The 16503-nt window shown below is 43.3% G+C and overlaps 1 long non-coding RNA gene across 1 annotated transcript in view; it reads right to left on the bottom strand.

The window, feature by feature from the left end:
• LOC114115351 (uncharacterized) overlaps positions 1 to 16503 on the bottom strand; it is a 44478-nt gene extending 27975 nt beyond the window's left edge. The window contains exon 1 of the long non-coding RNA XR_003589722.3: positions 1 to 16503. This exon is cut by the window's left edge and continues 13121 nt beyond it. This is a non-coding gene — a long non-coding RNA (uncharacterized LOC114115351).

Below are 16503 nucleotides of genomic sequence, written 5' to 3'. Positions count from 1 at the left end.
TGTAGCCTACCAGGCTCCTCCATCCATGGAATTTTCCAGGCAAGAGTACTGGAATGGGTTGCCATTTCCTTCTCCAGGGGATCTTCCTGACCCAGGGATTGAACCCTGGTCTCCCACACTGCAGGCAGATGCTTTACCTTCTGAGCCACCAGGGAAGCCCATGGGTCTGAAGTTAGTATTAAATTGGTCTACAGATCACTTGCATGCAGGGTTGATCGCACAGTTCGATTTAGGGGATGAAAGATATGCCCAGTATCTCTGATTCTTTCCAAGCTCATTAGACACACACACTCTACAAGTGGAACTCTGGCTTGGTGTGGGGAAACAAAAGTAGGGCGTGTCTGATTTTCCTTGAGCTCCCCTAGCCTTGTCCTGACCCACCAGAGAGTCACCCCACACCAGGTGTCTGTGCTAAGACCCAGAGGCAGCAGCATCTCTGTGGGGTTGGGAGGGCAACACGAAGCAAAGGCAGAAGCTGAGAGAACTTGTCAGGGAGGACTCATGATCGCTCGGTCCACCTTTCTTTAATTCAGAACAAAATTCCAAGGAGGTCACACAAACACAGTCGACTCAAAACAGCCAAGAGAAGTGCCCTGTACTTTGCCCTAAAGGCAAAACAACAGCAGAAAAACAAACCAAAGAAGGGTCAGAACGGGGACAGGGTGGGAGGGATGCTATTTAGAAATACAAAGGAAGCAAGGAGAATCAGGGTTCTTCGAAGTCCTGGAGGTGGGAGCTGTGTCAGCTGCTACAGGAGACAAGCTTTCGTGAAGGTAATCACAGCCCTGAAACCTGTTAGACTTCCTAATACAAACTTAATCTTTGGGTCTGTGTGAACTGGCAGGTGAAATGACAACATGAGGGAAAGAGTGCATTTCATATGTATCAACAGTGATACCAATGAGCTCACTTGCAAAACAGAAAGAGGCTCACAGACTTAGAAAAGGAACTTAGGTTGCAGGGCTGGGTGGGGGAAGGGATAGTTAAGGAGTCTGGGAACTCATGTACACACGGCTATATTTAAAATGGATAACCAACAAGGACCTATTGTATAGCATGTGGAACTCTATCCAATGTCATGTGGCAGCCTGGATGGGAGGGAGGTTGGGGGGTGGGGGTGGGGTGGAGAATGAATACACGTATATGAAAGGCTGAATCCCTTTGCTGTTTACTTGAAACTATCAAAACATTGTTAATCAGCTATACCCCAATGCAAATTTAAAAGTTTAAAGTTTGAAAAAAAAGTGTGTTTCATATGTTCAACTGCTCTCCTCAGATTGCTATTTGTTGTTATTGCTTAGTTGCTCAGTCTTAGTCTGACTCTTTTGCGACCCCACGAACTGTAGCCTACCAGGCTCCTCTGCCCAGGGGACTCTCCAGGCAAGAATACTGGGGTGGGTTGCCATTTCCTTCTCCAGGGGATCTTCCTGACCCAGGGATTGAATCCAGGTCTCCTGCACTGGCAGGAGGATTCTTTATCAGTGAGCCACCAGGAAAGCCCAAGATTGATACAGATTCTACAATAATAAGAATAATTAAGGCCATGTACTTGTCTCTGCTTCCCAGGGGGCTCAGTGATAAAGAATCCGTCTGCCATTGCAGGAGGTGAGAGTTTGATCCCTGCGTCGGGAAGATTCCCAGGAGAAGGACATGGCAACCCACTCCAGTATTCTTGCCTGGAGAATCCCATGGACAGAGGAGCCTGGCGGCCTGCAGCCCATAGAGTGGTGAAGAGTCAGACACGGCTGGGCGACTGAGCATCAACGTGTGTGCACGTCTCTGCTGGCTTTTTACCCCGTCCACTTTCACACATTATTGCAACTCACTCACTCATTATTGCAAACTAACTCACCTGCTGGACTGTGAGCTCTGAGAGGGCTACAACAGTGTGTTTTCATATTTTAACCCCACTGTTCACCGCAGCGCTCAGTGCAAGTAAGCACCTACCAAGCAGGAAGCAAAGAGATGGCTGGGGGACTTGGGGGAGCTTGGAGGATGCATAGCGGATATGTGTTGCCTCCAGGCTTCTTTTTTGTGAGGCAATCCAAGTACTGTGCAGTCTGAGAACAAATGGGAGAAGCAGGGATGGGCAGGGTCACAGCACCATGCCCCGTGAGCAGCGATTCTAGGTCGATGTGCTAAATGCGTGCTCGCAAACTAGAAAGCAAGGGTGTCAAAACATGCGTGTGTGCGTGCTAAGCAGCTTCAGTCGCGTCCGAATCTTTGCAACCCTATGGGATGATAGTAGCCCGCCAGGCTCCTCTGTTCATGGGATTCTCCAGACAAGAATACTGGAGTGGGTTGCCATTTCCTCCCCCAGGGGATCATTCCGATTCAGGGATCAAACCCACTGTCTTTTATGTCTCCTGCATGGGCAGGCGGGTTCTTTACCACTAGCACCACCTGGAAAGCCACATGGCAACTGAACATTCACTACAGCAGGTCAAGGCGTATGATAGCATCGTGGGTTTAGAGACAAGAGATAAAACCCCCCTGACTAAGGATTTTAAGTGTGAATCAAACAGCGATAGTTCAAGGCAGAGCTCCAGGCCCAGTAAGGCATCGCAACATTAACTGGGACACCATACTGGACAGGCCAATTGATTTATGATGGTTACTTCTCTGGGGGCACTGGGTTGCTGACTCACTGGATACAGAGCTTTAGGCAGCAAGACTGACGTCAGATCACACCCCCTGGAAAGGACGGGGGTCTTAACTGTCCTCGGAGATCCCCTTCCAATTCTCCTGCATGTTCATTCTCTCACTCCAACCCACGGGCCGTTAACCACGCTCAAGCCTCTTTTCTTTGTTGTTGGTTTAATCGCTAAGTCGTGTCCGACTCTTTTGTGACTTCAAGGGCTTTCCCAGGCAAGGATACTGGAGTGAGTGCCATTTCCTTCTCCAGGGGATCTTCTCGACCAACTGATCAAACTCAAGTCTCCTGGTTGGCAGAGAGATTCTTTACCACTGGGCCACAAGGGAAGCCCATCTCTCTTCTGTTAAAGGAAATAAATAAACCAATCAACAGAGAAGCAAACAGGCTTGCCTTCCTGCAGCCACGGTTGGCTGGACAACTGAAGCCACGTCTTCTCTTCCCTCTCACTCCTCTTGTGAGTCCCCCGCGCTGTGTTTCTCTCCTGCTCGTGACGATGGTGTCACTGTTGCTCACGCTACAGGACAGGTTCATGTGGCTCCTGCGTGCCCTCTGCTGCGCCCTCGTCACTGACCACCGCTCTTCCTCGACACGCCTTCCACGGTGACGCCCTCCGCCCGGCTTCCTTCTGCCTCTCCTCCATGGACTTCTCCTCCAGCTCCTCCAACTTTCTGGAATGCTGGTGCTCCTCCTGCGTTTCCTGGGTGCTCGCCTATCATACTGCCCACCCTCCTTGGGTCACCCATTCTCTTGTCCTCAACACCGATTCAAATGACACCCAGATCTACATTTGGCCCCAATTTCTATCCAACTGCCATATCTAAGTACATATGCTATTTCCTGAACACCCCTCCTTGGCTATTAGTGGGCTGAAATAGGCCACTTTTATTCTGTCATTAGAAGGCGGTTTGATTTGAAGGACCAAAATGAAGCTGACAAGGGCCAAAATGAAACAGATTTCCCAGGAAGCTCAATGGTAAAGAGTCTGCCTGCAACGCAGGAGATGCAGGAGTCCTGAGTTTGATCTCTGGGTCAGAAAGGTCCTAGGGATGTGTGACATGACAACCCACTCCAGCATTCTTGCCTAGAAGATTTCATGGACAGAGGAGCCTGGTGGGCTACAATCCGTGGGGGTCACGAAGAGTCAGACACGACGAGTGACTGAGCACCGAAAATGAGATGCAGAAAAATGCATGACAGGAGAAAAGCTGACTTGAGGATCATCAATCATGGCTAAATTTAAAAACCACAAAAATTTTTTCAGAAAATATTGGGTTAGGTTAAAAAAGAAAAGCAAACTACTGTGGACAATAGCTAAATCAGCAAATGGTAAAATAAATAAATAAATATATATATATATATATAGTTTACAGATTAATGAAAAATCAAAAAGACTTGATTAAAGTTTGTGTATATAAAAATTTGGCATGGTAAAAAAAAAAAAAGTGGACCTAAAAGGACTCTTGCCATAGAAAAAACTATGATCTATAAAAATTTGACAGTGATGAAGAAAAAGAGGTTGAAAAATCATGTCTTCCTTATGAAAGGTACATGAGAAAGATCTTATCCTGATGCAAATAATATTGGTAAGATAAAAATGAAAGTAGAAACCAGTGGAAACAGTTGTAATACGCTACAGAGAAAGTGGATCAAGGAATTAAATTGCCTCCACGGCATTCACAGAATTCATCAGTGTTGATATCATCCTAACAGAAGTGTTAACGTTCCAGAACAAACCCCATCAGGGTCTAAATATACAAGAGCTGAAAACAATGAAGTCAAAATGTCCCACGCTCCCTCGTGGGTACTTCACACCCCACAGTTTCCAAACAGGACTCTCTTTTCCTCCCCCACTTACATCCCACATCCTTTCTTCTCCCTCACTCCCCTCCCCGCCCTCTCACCATATCTGATCACATCCTGCCTTTTCTGGCTCCTAAAGGAAAAGGAAAGGAAAGTGACGTCGCTCAGTCATGTCTGACTCTTTGCGACCCCATGGACTGTAGCCGACTAGGCTCCTCAGTCCATGGGATTCTCCAGGCAAGGGTACTGGAACAGGTTGCCATTTCCTTCTCCAGGGCATCTTCCTAACCCAGGGAACAAACCTGGATCTCCCGCATTGAAGACGGACGCTTTACTGTCTGAGCCACCAGGGAAACTTTCTGGCTCCTAAATGTCCCTCGATGTGTTCCCATCTCTCCATCCCCACTATGATAGCTGCTCTGGAAGCCACAGCACTTCAGCGAGGCAGCCTCTTAACTGGTCCTCTTGGTTTCCAGACTATGGTAAACCACTCCCACTCACTGGACGGTGGGAGAGCTTTCTGAATGTCTCATCTGATCACACATTCATCACAGGTTCCCTCTGCCTCGTGCCTGGCACGCAGGGGCCCTAGTGGGTTTCTACATCTCCATCCTCAACCCCACATCCACTGGTAAACAATGGCTCTCTCTGCGTCCTGACCTGCCATCTTCTCTCTGATGCAAGTGCAGTTCACGTTATCCCCTTAGACCTCAAATCCTGCTGCCCTCACCCAAACCCAAGAATCCCTGTGCTAGGGAATTCCTACATGTCCTTCAAGAATGACATTGCAGTTGCTTGTTTTCTTGTTCGATAAATCATAAAGTTCTCAGGGGAGAATCATGCCTCATTCACCACTGTATTCTTAGTACAGAATATAGTGGCCTATGTGTAATAGGAGCCCTCTCTATGTGATGGTCAAACAGAAGGACGGATCATATTTAATCTTCGCAACAATCCTGTACAGCAGGCATTACTGCCTTTATTGAAGGAAGCAAAAAGAAGTCAGCTAACTTGCCCAAGTTTCCACAGAAAGTAAACAGCAGTTAAGGCTAAACCTATTACAGTTTAACCGTAAAGTGCATCTTCTTTTTATTCCATCATGTAGTGTCTTTATTCCAAATTGGGTCTAGTTCCAAATTGGGAAAGGAGTAGGTCAAGGCTATATATTGTCACCCTGTTTATTTAACTTATATGCAGAGTACATCATGAGAAATGCCGGGCTGGATGAAGCACAAGCTGGAATCAAGATTGCCGGGAGAAATATCAGTAACCTCAGATATGCAGATGACACCTCCCTATGGCAGAAAGTGAAGAAGAACTAGAGTCTCTTGTGAAAGTGAAAGAGGAGAGTGAAAAAGCTGGCTTAAAATTCAACATTCAAAAAACGAAGATCATGGCATATGTTCCCATCACTATTTCCCATACAGCAAATAGATGGAGAAACAATGGAAACAGGGAGAGAATTTTTCTTCGGCTCCAAAATCACTGCAGATGATACTGCAGCCATGAAATCAAAAGATGCATGCTCCTTGGAAGAAAAGCTATGACCAACCTAGACAGCATATTAAAAAACAGAGACATTACTTTGCCGACAAAGGTCTAAGTCAAAGCTACAGTTTTTCTAGTAGTCATGTATGGATGTGAGAGTTGGACTCTAAAGAAAGCTGAGTGCCAAAGAATTGATGCTTTTGAACTGTGGTGTTGGAGAAGACTCTTGACAGTCCCTTGGAGTGCAAGGAGATCCAACCAGTCCATCCTAAAGGAAACCAGTCCTGACTATTCATTTGAAGGACTGATGCTGAAGCTGAAGCTCCAATACTTTGGCTACCTGATGCAAAGAATTGACTCATTGGAAAATATCCTGATGCTGGGAAAGATTGAAGGCTGGAGGAGAATGGGATGACAGAGGATGAGATGGTTGGATGGCATCACTGACATCATGGACATGAATTTGAGCAAGCTCCGGGAGTTGGTGATGGACAGGGAAGCCTGGAGTGCTGCAGTCTATGGGGTCACAAAGAGTCAGAGACGACTGAGCAACTGAACTGACTGACTGTCTTTGAATTAGACGCAAACAAAATACAGACAAGGAGACACAATTCCTACAGATATGGTGTTGAGAGTCGACAGGAGAGCAATGCATTAAAAAATGACAGGGCAGGGCTTCCCTGGTGGCCCAGTGGTAAAGAATCCAGTTGCCAATGTAGGAGACATGAGTTCGATCCCTGATCCAGGAAGATTCCACATACCATGGAACCCGCGTGCCACAACTACTGAGCCTGTGCTTTAGAGCCTGTGCTCCACAACAAGAGAAGCCACTGCAACGCGAAGCCCACGAACGACAGCTAGAGAGAGCCACCACTGAGCCCCAGCTCTCTGAACCTTGAGACAGGCCCGCGCAGCAACAAAGAGCCAGTACAGCCAAGTAAGCAAGTAAAATTACTAAAAACGAATAACAATGCAGTCGCAGGTGCATGGATAATAGGTACCTACAGAAAACAGACTGGCCACGGGGAAAGGGGAGGTTCGGAAAGACTGGGAGGAGGGATATTCCAACTAGGGTTTAAAGGATGACTGAGAGCTTGACTGGCAAAGTTGGGAAGCAAATCCTTGGGCAGATGTAGAAAACGAATTTAGTTTTCTCATATACTGGTTGCTGCATCATAATAAGCTTAAGAAATTAATATTCCCTCCAAGTGTCATTTAGATGACAAAGCACCCAACGCCAGCATTTTGACATTTCAAAACACTGAAGTGATTAAACGTGTAAGAGGGTACGTGCCAGCAGAGGTGATTTCTCGGAAGTGTCAGGCACAACGCTGGAAGCTGCTTTGCCGGACACTGCCAGGGTCCTCGGGCAGGTCATCATGAACACATTTCCTTGTGTTGTGTACCTCATCAACCTATTCTGCTGTGTTCCAAGTGCTAATTAAAATTGTACACTGCCTGCCAAAGGAAAAGGGCTTATATTAAAACAATAAGTGTCTAAATTAAATGGCTCCAAACAGCCCGATTCCAAGTTGACGTACAGTTCTTACCCCACCCCAGAACTGTCAGAGGGAGAGGGGTAAGACTCAGACATAACATTTAATAGTGTTCTTTCTGATATTTATAATTACTCAAAATAATCTAGAGCTTTAATGTTCCAAAGAGCAACCTCCAAGCTGTCACCCTATTTTATTCTTTCAATACACTGAAAGATTTGGGGCTTGGAGGTGAAATGTGATATTCTCTATGTAAAGAATACATTGCTTATCATTAAATTGCCCCTGTGATTCCCTGTCAAATACCTAATCCTTTGTCTTCTAGCCAAACAAAACAAAGCACATCCTTAAGAAATGTTTGTTCTGTAAACATACTGTGATAAATCTTCAGGAAAAAAAGATGTCAGCAAAAGTTAACCAGGTATGAGACTTGGACTTTGAGAATAAGACTTGTTGTTGTTCAGGGGCTAAGTCAAGTCCCACTCTGCGATCCCATGGACTGTAGCACACCAGGCTCCTCTGTCCTCCACTATTTCCCGGAATAAAACTTAATACATAGTAAACAGGGGCTGCCCCGATGGGTCAGCGGTAAAGAATCCACCTGGAACACAGGAGACTCGGGTTCGATCCCTGAATCGGGAGGACCCCTTGAAAGAGGAAATGGCAACCCACGCCATTACTCTTGCCTGGAGAATCCCATGGACAAGGGAGCCTGGTTTAGCCCTGGAAACAAACTTAGTCTTGAACCTCTACTCAAACACTGCATTTTCCTGCCTTGCTCCCTCCGCCCGTGCTGTTCCATCTGCCCATCAAGGCCTTTTTAGCCACCTCGCTCTGCCCCATTTTCCACCTGACAAACACATCTTCCAGGTGAAGTTGCTCAGTCATGTCCAACTCTTTGCAACCACTTGGACTGTAGCCCACCAGGTTCCTCCATCCATGGAATTTGCCAGGCAAGAATACTGGAGTGGGTTGCCATTTCCTTCTCTAGGAGATCTTCCTGACCCAGGGATCGAACTAGGATCTCCCGCATTGGAGGTGGACTCTACCAGCTGAGCCACCAGGGCATCATCCAAGACCTGTTCAAAAGCCACTTGCTTCTAAACTGTCCTGCCCGCCCCAGCCTACCCCCTGCACCCCTCGCAGAATTATTCCATCTCCTCTCTGAACTACCAAAGCACTTCATTCATTCCTCTACAGTGATGCTTACCATGTGTGTGTGTGCATGCTTAGGTTGCTTCAGCCTTTTCTCTTTGCAACACTATGGACTGTAGCTCACCAGGCTCCTCTGTCCATGAGATTCACCAGACAAGAATACTGGAGGGGGTTGTCATGCCCTCCTCTAAGGGATCCTCCTGACCCAGGGATCGAACCAGTGTTCCCTGCATTGCAGATGATTCTTTACTCACTGAGCCGCGGTGGCTCAGCCATCAGGGAAGCCCTGATACTTATCATACTGCACTTACTTGCAGACAGGAAACACATGTCGTTTGTCGTTGTTACTCTTGGGTTCTGTATAGTAACCAACACCAAAAACACTCAACGAACCTTTGCTGAATAGGAAATACTGAAGTCTGTGGATTAAAGGTAAGCAATTTAAGATAAGCATTATAATTTAGAATAGGGAACTTGACTTCATCAGAAGAAAAATAACATTACAAGCTTTATGCTAAGTCGACATTTAAATTCAACCTAAAATACCCTCAAGAGGTATTCGTACTTAAAACCTCCTAAGTCTAAAACTGAAAGGAAACTTCAAGAAAATATAGCCCGTCCCCTGCTATCAGGGAATTAAGACCCAGAGCTCATCCCAAGGATGACTAGTAACGTCTTCAGACATAGTGAAGATCTTTTCTAGCCTACTGCCATCACTTGATGTTAGACTGTACTTGTCCTATCCTTGCACTAAGTTGCTTCAGTCACGTCTGACTCTTTGCAACGCTATGGACTGCAGCCTGCCAGGCTCCTCTGTCCATAGGATTCTCCAGAAAAAAATACTGGAGTGGGTTGTTAAGCCCTCCTCCAGAGGATCTTCCCAACCCAGGGATTGAACCTGTGTCTCCTACGTCTCCTGCATTTGCAGGCAGGTTCTTTACCTGAGACTCCAGTGGGAAAGCCAGATTGTAAAATCTGTGCTGTGCTCAGTCACTCAGTCATGTCCAGCTCTTTGTGAGCCTATGGACTGTAGCCCACCAGGCTCCTCTGTCCAGGGGTTTCCCTAGGCAAGAATACTGGAGTGGGTTGCCATGCCCTCCTCCAAGGGATCTTCCCAACCCAGGCATTGAACCCAGGTCTCCCACACTGCAGGCGGATTTTTTTACCATCTGAGCCACCAGGAAAGCCTTTGTAAGGTCTAGTCCCGAATAAAGATGCCACCCACTCTGGTACAGAAGCAAAACAGATTGTTTTGAGAAAGCCATCAGCTAGCTAGAAACAAATGCTTGCATGGATGCATCCACCTGTGTGTTTATACAAGTCCCTTAAAAATCAACGGACACTGCCTATCTGAAAGTTTAAAAATTACAGATTCTGAAAAAAAAAAACACTGCTAATATATTGTTTTTAAAAATACAACTTAACAATCCCCACAAATACACAGAAAATTATTTGCTTTCAAGAGAAAAGCCAATTATACTACTCTCCATAAAACAGAACATTGTCTATAAAATACCAGTGAAGGGACCATATTGTACCAATTAGGCTTCTCTACGGAACGTTATTACAACATTAGAAGGAAAGGAAACAAATGGCTGGAGATTTAGAATGAATATTAAGTTGCCCAAACTCACCAGAATCAACTTATTTTTGAACCTGCAATTACTTAGTACAAGAATGATTTTATTGTCTGCACTAAGATAAACTGGAAACTGTGAAAGAGAATAATAAGCTTGTAAAAACAAACTAGATTGCATGAAACTTAACAATATCTAGAAAAAGGATATCTAGCTAACCAGGTCAGATCATAAATTCCAGAGTGATACATATTAAAACTGAATAATAAAAATAGCTTGTAGGACTAGAAATGAATTTTTGTTTGTATATTGTGTTACCACAGAGCTAAGAATATGGACAAAAGGTCAGAGGTAAAGTCAAAAGATGATAAACAATGACCAGCCTCTGATTTAGCTTGTTTCCGTAGCAATCAGATATTTATGTGTGAATTCCCCATGCCACGTTTGTAACCCCAGCGTATATCTGTCATCGGGCATATGCACAAGGCAATGTGAATTAATACTAGTATCACCTTGGGCAAAGCATAATTAGGAGGATAAAACTGTCCCAAGAAAGTAATGCTCAATGCCCAAGAAAGTAAAGCCACAAGACGTTTTCTTTTTATTGCTGTTTTGAAGAACTATTAATAATAATGTTTTTCTCCATGAAACTGCACACCTGTTATTTATTAAGCATTCATATGGAAGATAAGGATGTAAAAGTTGTGCAGTATTTGAAACTGATACTAAATTAGCAAAATACCAGAAACAACAAAAGGATTTTACATATAAATGTAAATTTAGAATATTGAAAAGGAGATTACGATAGATGTTTATAAAGAAGCAATTTGAAAATTCAAGGCCTTAAACTCATACAGACAAACTTCTAAAGCCTGGATAGCAAAAACCCTTTTAAAAGGATTATTTTGAGACTCTATTATTTTGGTATCAAAGACCAAAAAGAGATAAATACTTGGGTTTGCATAAGAAGAGGCAAAATTTAAATAATCGATGTTAATAAGACCCAAGGGGTACATTCACTTCTAACTATATCAGAAACAAAGAGGAGAAATGGAAAAAAAAAATATTAGAATGGAAATGCTGATCCATGAGCAGAAGGGAAGTTAACTACAAGGGTAGGACTGCATGATCACAGCCGAAAAGAACTTGAAAGGGCGTGGAAGTAAAGAGAAACTGTACTCAGTTCTTTTGATCCAAGACAGCTCAACCAGAGACACTAAAAGAAAGAAAAATTGTCCTAAATAGCATGTGAGGTCTTCTGACTACCAACTACGACTCGGTAACTGGCCAGAAGAAGCAATAAATAACTCACCACCAGGGAATAATGGAAACAGGACAATAAAAACAAAAAAAATTCTGAAAGGCAAAATCCAAAAGGGCTAGCAACATGGACCAAGTGATAAATAAAACCTTCTCTGCTGCATGATTCCTAAAATTAAAACCTTTGGTAGCTAGAATCCTAATGAAGGATTTAGACAGTTATCAACAGTTCAGTCTGCAAATGGATTCTTGTTAATTAACTAAATGATTAAAACCACACTAAACATGTCTGTTTTTTTAATCAGGAAAATGAAAAATAAACAATGTTTTTCTCCTCAAAGAGAGAACTCTGGACTGCAGTTTGCTAAGCCATCACCATGGTCTCTCCCATCAGTACTTCAGAATTTTCCAAAAATTTAAAATTTAATATGAAACAAACCTTATAACTGATCATGAATAAAAGGTCTCATTAGCCAATAAAATATGGATTTATGTTCATACACTTTTATTACATAAACAGAACCTACTTTTAGGTCTTCAGAACAGAGTGTCTTTTATAAAGCATCTCTTGTAACAAAATACAGTTTTCAGTAGGTCCTGTTTAAAATGGTTTGAGTCCTATATTCTTGTGCCAGAAAAAAGCTTTTAGAAATAAGATTGTGCTCGTGACCATTTTAGTTAAGTTGTAACAGGTACATTAGAATCAAAGGCACATTATTCAATTTGTGCTACATCTTCCAGAAACAAACTGAGTTGATGTTCTTTAGAAATTCATGGAATAAAGCCCAGCCGGGATAAAACACAATAAGTATCAGTCAAAAAATGATTACTGAAGATAGGAAATATTATTACTGAAACTCAGAGATTCAATAAACTCACATAAATTTACTGCAAAGCCTCGCTCTGGGGCCCATAGTATATTTTATTTCTTTAGAACATCAGTTGCAAAACTGCTGGGATTTTTTAAAAAAAAATCAATTCATACTTTTTTCTCAGAAAGAAAATGGCAGAGGAATTAACTTCAGTACTACATTTTGTGAATTAGCTCCATGGTATTTATGGTTGAAAGAATAGAAGTCATGTATTGCTGAAATGAACTTCAACTGGGAAATGCAGAATTCTTTTCAACTATACTCTATTCAGTGGTTGAATCTATACTACCAAAATGAATGTTACAGCAGTAATCATCTCAAATACTGGGTTGGGCCAAAAAGTTCGTTTGGGTTTTTCGTAAGATGTTATTAATAAAAACCCAAACGAACTTTTTGGCCAACCCAATACCTTTTCAGTTGCTGTTTAATGCCACCTTCAAGTAGTATTCTTAGACTTACGTATGCACGGGTCCTGTAAGGGAAATTTATAAATGTACAAAAGTAATGGGGTTAGGTGGAGAAGGCAATGGCACCCCACTCCAGTACTCCTGCCTGGAAAATCCCATGGACGGAGGAGCCTGGTAGGCTGCAGTCCATGGGGTCGCTAAGAGTTGGATACGACTGAGCGACTTCCCTTTCACCTTTCACTTTCATGCACTGGAGAAGGAAATGGCAACCCACTCCAGTGTTCTTGCCTGAAGAATCCCAGGGACGGTGGAGCCTGATGGGCTGCCGTTTATGGGGTCGCACAGAGTCCGACACGACTGAAGCGACTTAGCAGCAGCAATGGGGTTAGGACTGGAAAGGTCAGGGGGAACCATCCGTTCTCACACACAGGGATGAAGAAGTGATGCTTAGATCATGAAGAAGGGACATTAAAGATAACACACCTTTGATGTGCTATCAACAAAGTTGTGTGTCTGCATGCTCAATCTCTAAGTCACGTCCAACTCTTGGTGACCCCATGGATTGCAACCTGCCACACTCCTCTGTCCATGGGATTTCCCAGGCAAGAATACTGGAGTGGGTAGCCGTTTCCTTCTACAGTGGATCTTTCCTGACCCAGGGATGGAACCCACATCTCCTGTATTGGCAGGTGGGTTCTTTACCCACTGAGCCACCAGGGAAGCCTTTACCAATAAAGTTACTGCATTTGAAATCCCTGCATTCAACTTTTAGGGCTGATTACAAAGTAATTCTATAACTAAGGATTTCATACTTTTCTACAAATCTTGAGAGTGTAGGCAAATATCTAGCTTTTTATAATCCAGGGGTCCAAGAATCTGCAAAGGGTTAGGAAGGATTTTATCACAAAATTCTACAAGAGGACACAAGGGTAATCTAGTGTAATGCTTTACAGGGGAGAAAATGAAACATAGAGATGTCACATGTGTCATCGTAGGTCAAAAGACTCTGATGGGAGAGCTAAAGTCCCGGCTTCTCCAGATTCAGGGTCCTTTCCAATTAGCAAAGCACATGGTGTTTTTGTTACTCGGGAAAAGTATATGGAGCTAATTTCAAACATATTTTAGGGGCAATATACCAGAAATATATCAAGAGGTAAGTTGCGTTGACCTACTCAGTCTAAACAAAAAGAAGCATTCAAAGTTAGCACTAAGGAGGAACAAAAAGGAAAATTTTTTTTGTTTTTTTAGCTCCTACTATTGTGTAGGTATTGCCCCATTTACCAGTGAAAGATACTGAGAACCAGAGTTTACAGACCTCGTAAGGAAATTTTCTGGAGCTTGAACCCATGGTTCATATACAATGTGTTCAATGTATTTTCTATAGTCATAAAATCAGTTATTAAACATTTATTAAAAATGAAGTCATGTGATTTATTTTCTAAACTATATACACTATTCACCCAATCTTCATTCTTTTTAAAAACAGTTTGTGTTTTGCTCTTTTCAAAATACAGCAGCTACATGGTAGATATTACCACCATTAGGTAAAGGTTACGCAGTTAAGAATATGTGTAGCAATTTACAAGCTCTTGATTGAATTTACATAATCAGTTATGTGTACATATTAAAATATAATATGAATGTATAAATCCCTTAAGAAGTTTCTCCACTCCTTCAATCGTTTCCTTTCTGTACTGTTTACATGTAACGACTATTCTCAGCTTCTCATTCTTGCCCATTTACTTTCCTCTATTGAAACTATTACCCACCAATGAATTCTTTCTTTCACTAGTAGTTAATACAGTGACATGTTAACAGCATACCATCTAATTGTTTGTTGAATTAATGTTTTAAGTTCAATTCCTGCAGCTTATTGTCAACCAGATCCTGCTTTTAACTTATGCCTTAACTCAAAATGCCTTTTGATGTGCCTTTAACGGTGAGGGTTATCACGTCTTTTTTGAACTACTCCTATTATTTCCTAACAGCAGCATTATAAATCTAAGTGTATACCTTTTGTCCTGCAACTGATAAAGAAAACATTATATTTTAACTTCTATTTATTGTTCACAGAGAACTGTTGGTTTTCTATGCTCTATAACTATTTAAGATTATGCGTAACTTGCCTTTTTGATGATACAGAATACCTATTTGACAATACCCTTTTCCTGGATTCTGAAATTCTGACAATGGGTTTAATGAACGCAAAGAAACTTTTCATGTATATTAAGATATTTGACTAATTATCAATACCTAGACAAGGAAAGAGTAGTGTTAACTGAAAAATTTATTTAATGTTCATTTCAAAATGCTTATTTTCTTTTCGGCCATGCCCAGTAGCATGTGGGATCTTATTTCCCGGATCAGGGATTGAATACAAGCCCCTTGCATTGGAAGCACAGAATGTAACCTCTGGACCACCATAGAAGTCCCTCAAAAATGCTTTTTATCATGTTCCACTTCAAGATGGGTTTGTTTGAAATGGTGCAATTTCACAAAACATCAGAGAAAATAATGCAGTGCCAAAAAAGTTATCAGAGTTTCAGCTTTCCCGTTTCTGGTTAGGTCGTCTGCTGAAACACCTTCACACCTGGCCTGGACACAGGACTCCCTCCCTTTGCTGACTATTTTAAAGGACAAAGATGGCCTTTAGAACACTCTGTCTTCTTCAGGCCCTTACAGAACAAGAGAGAAATCCATTCCTACAACCGCTGCCTTAGGAAACAGGCCTTACAATTCCTTCCCTTCCAGCTCCTGTGGAGTTAAAAGCAGGGCCCATCAGCCAGCAAACGTGGTGAGACAGGAATTGGGAACTGACAGCCACAAGCAGTAAACGCTTCCTTCCTCCTGGACAATAGAACAGGATGGTTTTACTCTATCGAAGATCAGAGAAAAACAGAATTCGAGCCTTAAGGAATCTCAGAGGCCGCAGTTTTCAGTACCTTTTGATTTTCAAAATAATTCTAAAGATTTGATCAGAGCACTTGTTTCTGACTGATTTAACTCAGTTTTGACAGATGTAACCAAAACAAGAGAATTTCGTGGTCACAGGGATGTTTAGAAATGTAAACTCCCCAACGGTTCCGTTTTCTGAAGGATAAGGATGTTTCAAAGACATCAGTTCCTCCTTTCACTGGCGCCCGAGGGCCAGTTCCCATCTACCGGGCCTCCCTGGTCCAGCTGGGTCCCTCGTCCCCTACCCCTCAATCTGCTCTTAAATCTGTGAGGCGGCTGTCCTCTCTGCATGGAGCCCAGAACAGCCCACTCTGAGTTCGCAACCAGGTGGGTACCCGCTGGCGACAACAGAACCCTCAAGGTCTCTGATGAACCACCACGAGGTCGATTCTTACTCTGTTCACACCCACTTGTATCTATCAGGGCTTCCCCTGGTTGTTCAGACGGTAAAGCGTGTGGCCGTAATGTGGGATTCCCTGGTTCCATCCCTGGGTTGGGAAGATTCCCCTGGAGAAAGAATAGCAACCCACTCCAGTCTTCTGGCCTGAATCCCATGGACAGAGGAGCCTGGTGGGCTACAGTAGTCCGTGGGGTCAGAGTCGGACACGTCTGAAGTGACTTCACTTTTCTAGCTCTCCAGTTGAGGTCTAGGGAACTTCCAGACAACTTAACCTTAAGCGAAGGATTCCAGTTTTCCTTAATCAAAAGGGAACCCCCAGAGGCACAGGTTTTAGTTGGCAGACAAGAACCTGACCGGCCACAAATCCCCCACCCCCTTAAACGGAGCGACCGGCCCCTTCCCGGAGTCTGGAGCATCCTGACTCCCAGCGGCGGCGG

This window comes from Ovis aries, chromosome 6 (genome assembly GCF_016772045.2).
Source record: "Ovis aries strain OAR_USU_Benz2616 breed Rambouillet chromosome 6, ARS-UI_Ramb_v3.0, whole genome shotgun sequence".
NCBI lineage: Eukaryota > Metazoa > Chordata > Mammalia > Artiodactyla > Bovidae > Ovis > Ovis aries.
The sequence above is the reverse complement of the archived record's forward strand: the minus strand, read 5'-3'. Positions and strand labels throughout refer to the sequence as shown.